Source organism: Pieris napi, chromosome 15, assembly GCF_905475465.1.
Source record: "Pieris napi chromosome 15, ilPieNapi1.2, whole genome shotgun sequence".
In the NCBI taxonomy this organism is placed as follows: domain Eukaryota; kingdom Metazoa; phylum Arthropoda; class Insecta; order Lepidoptera; family Pieridae; genus Pieris; species Pieris napi.
In genome coordinates this window covers 11602164-11605035 of record NC_062248.1, presented here as the reverse complement: position 1 = coordinate 11605035, position 2872 = coordinate 11602164, and the positions used below count along the sequence as shown (strand labels likewise).

Sequence of the window (2872 nt, the reverse complement as noted above, 5' to 3'; positions counted from 1 at the left end):
TTGTGAGTGTCCATGGGCGGCGGTATCACTTAACATCAGGTGAGCCTCCTGCCCGTTTGCCTCCTATTATTTAAAAAAAATTATATAAAAAGTATACAGTAACTCTGAAGCCGAGTGAAGTCGGGCGAAAAGGATTGCATTAATGTATTCACCCTCCTGAAGTATGGGTAGCCTGTTATATATCACTGTTGTCTCCTTCCGACAAAATAACGTATGCACATAATATTATCTTCATTAAAACTATATTTACATTTTTTTCCTTTTTTTTCACAAGAATCTATCCAGTGGCGTGCAAGAACTTTTTTTTATCTAGTGTTATACAAGCAAGCTTGGTTTTTGAAGTGAAACTTCTATCGCACGTAAAACCGATTTCTGGCGTGGAGACGCATGTCGTGGCGACGTGTCTATATAACGGTATATAAATACAGTCTATATGCAGTAGTGTGTACGGTGTGTGTATTTCGAAGTCACTGATTAAACGAATTAAGTAGTCACGATTCGAAATAAATTCGTAAATTTTTGTATTTAACGATAATAAATGGGCGTGTTTGGCCGAAGTAAGTACGTACTAAACTTAGTAAGCCAGTAAGCATAAAAAAATTAAAGTCTTACAAGCTGACTGTAGCGCTTTTCGGCCAGGACAGACTTACTGTGTATCTGAACAATGACAGGTCTGTTCCTGTCCGTTTTGTTTACATCAACAATAAGCAAAATGGCGTCGTATATTAAGCCATACTTACTGCGTTAGCACTTATTTTGTGTCCCGGCCGAAAATTTTGTAAGCATAGTAAGTGACTTACTAAATTTAGTAAGTACTTACTTCGGCCAAACACGCCCATTGTTTATTCAATAAATAGTCATCGTCATCGATGACATATTTAGTTCCTATCACAAACTGTTCTTTTCTGCATATTACTTTTACAAAATAATGTCGATGTTTCACATCTGCCAGGCGTCCTGTGACGGCTCACATTTTTTTTTATACAATAGGGGGCAATCGAGCCTAAGCGACGAATAAAAACGGCACTCATCGCCGCCGGACACCCATTTTAGTGGGTGCCCGTAAGATTTAGCGTTGGAGAAGAAGACGTAGGAAGCATTATACACTTACAGTGTATAAACTTTAAATTAGGGTAGTAAGAAGTTTTCACTTCAAAAAGTTTTTATAATTATTGATATATCAATAAAATTGATAATTTTCATCAAATTTTATAATTAAAACAATGTATTATTTAATTTTTTTGTACTTCTACAATATTTCAGAAAATGATCAAATACAATTTAAAGTTTATACACTAACGGTCTTACTAATAAAAAATCACTATACATGCGTTATGACAAGGTGATAGTAATTCAGTGAATAGAGCTTGTACAGGGCATAAACACCTCTTTGACCAATAATCGATGTGTATTGGTTGAATAACAAAACGACCCTTATTTATTGTTACCCTGGCAACCCGCCGTGTTTGATTGACGTTTGATTTAATAATTCTGATACAACTCATAATTCTAATGTAAGTTGTATTTATTTTATCAACCAAAGCTATTATATACACATTTACTTAATATACTAATAACATTTTATTATTTGCAGCTAATATAAACTCAAAAACCTCAGACAAAGAGGACTAGAATTTTACATAAAAAGCCGCGTTGTGCAGTACAAAAGTTAGAAGAGGTTAGTATCAATGTGATAGAGAAAGGACTATTTCATTCAAAACCCCTCAACGATCATACTTAAATTTTTTAGGCATCTCAAATAGTGGAAAGTGCCAAACTCCGCAACACGGTAGTGTTCCAGTGTTTCCAGGAAGAGCACGAAACAAAACAAAGGCAGGTGGCTGAAACACATGAGCTCAAACAGAAGCAACTTGCCGAAGCTCACGAAAGGGCTAGACAGAAGCATCTTCTAAGGCTCAAATTGTTACAGCAGCAATTAAATAAATAATTATATACTTATAAAAAGACTTTCAAGTCCTTAACTATCCACACCTATGTAAATAAAACAGCCTTAAAAATATGTTTCAATAAAAGCAGCTCTAGCAGCTTTTATTGAAACATATTTCAATGTCCAGCCAGATTGCTTGGGGGCGTCTAGGTTGGCCTTGGTTCTTCTGGAGCATTCTCAGTGTCATCATACGTAGCATCCAGGTCTTCTTTGATATCAATAGCAATATTGTGGAGGATTGCCAGTGCTACTATATATAATTTGGCATTTTCTAATGACACTGAGAAGCCATGAAGAAGACACCTAAATCGAAAACCCTCCACCTCTAGTACTCTTTTCGACATCAGCTCGCACTATGTCACAGATCTTCATAACATACTTCTTTGAAAAGCGGTATTTTGTTTTGAAATCGCCATGCGAAAGTAATAACGGATTGCACCGAGTTTGGTATGTTTAGACTTTCCTTGGAGGCGGCAAATCTTCAATCGTATGTATTAGCTGCATATCAAATTTATCTAAATCTTCCATTTGATCTATAAAATCTATTTTCAACAAAAACAAATACCTACTAACTTAAATCTTTCCTTGAACTAAACAGTCAAAAAATGCTGTCAAACGCGAAATCAGATAAAATTACGCAATTTTTGTCTTATACACCCGTTAAACTAGGCCTCTGCGTTGTATAAGCATTGTACAAGTCTTCATACAAACCAGACACTTGTTATAACAGCAGTATAAATCAACTTTGTCAATTCAGGAATTATTAGTAACATTTTTCTTATAACAGGCTTATACGATGTGCATAAATCTTTATTAGTAAGACCGTTATTATATAATTATTATTCTCTCTCATTTTTTCCCACGTTAAAACTTATGAATTTATGTGTCTATTTCTTTTTACTGTCGCTTTTCCGTTTCATCGAC

General features: G+C 35.0%; 1 long non-coding RNA gene across 1 annotated transcript; it reads left to right on the top strand.

Annotated features, from left to right (window-relative positions):
* Positions 1 to 1601: 1601 nt before the first annotated feature.
* On the top strand, positions 1602 to 1965 carry LOC125056806. The gene is made up of 2 exons (XR_007118116.1): positions 1602 to 1678; positions 1751 to 1965. It is a non-coding gene; the product is annotated as an uncharacterized LOC125056806 (long non-coding RNA).
* The last annotated feature ends 907 nt before the right edge of the window (positions 1966 to 2872 follow it).